This window comes from Morone saxatilis, unplaced genomic scaffold (assembly GCF_004916995.1).
Source record: "Morone saxatilis isolate NCDOM2014 unplaced genomic scaffold, NCSU_SB_2.0 Contig11, whole genome shotgun sequence".
NCBI classification, from domain to species: Eukaryota; Metazoa; Chordata; class Actinopteri; family Moronidae; genus Morone; species Morone saxatilis.
The window spans coordinates 30,495,223-30,495,718 of NW_023339663.1; positions in this window are offsets into that span (position 1 = coordinate 30,495,223).

Below are 496 nucleotides of genomic sequence, written 5' to 3' on the forward strand. Positions count from 1 at the left end.
TTGGAGCCACTGTGAAGTTCACACAGTAGGGCTTTATCCTTTGCTCATTTAGTTTTTGAAATGAAACTCTTTTCTTGTAGATGTATAACTACCTGCAATCTAAGGAAACTTGACTTGAGTTCCAGGGAGTAGCCTGTAGCAGGGGTTTCCCCCAGTGGTACCTCAAAGGGTCCAGAGAGGATGAATATATGAACATATATTGACACCTGAATACTTGTTTTTCCTCTTTTCCTTCAATGATATTTATTTTAACAGAGTTAAAAACAGTATAATTCTGACCCCAAATGTATTATTTACATTTCCAATAGTTTTGCCCCCAAAATCATAATAATAAAAGGATTCAAACTTCCATTTAGTGCTGCATGACAGTGGAGAACACTGTTGTAACTGTTGATTTTGACTTTGTCTTCTGGTCCAGAAAGGTGTCAGTGACCTGAGGTCAATACTGAACCACAATGGTGCAACTGGGCTCTAAAAAATTCAGGAACCTGTTTTT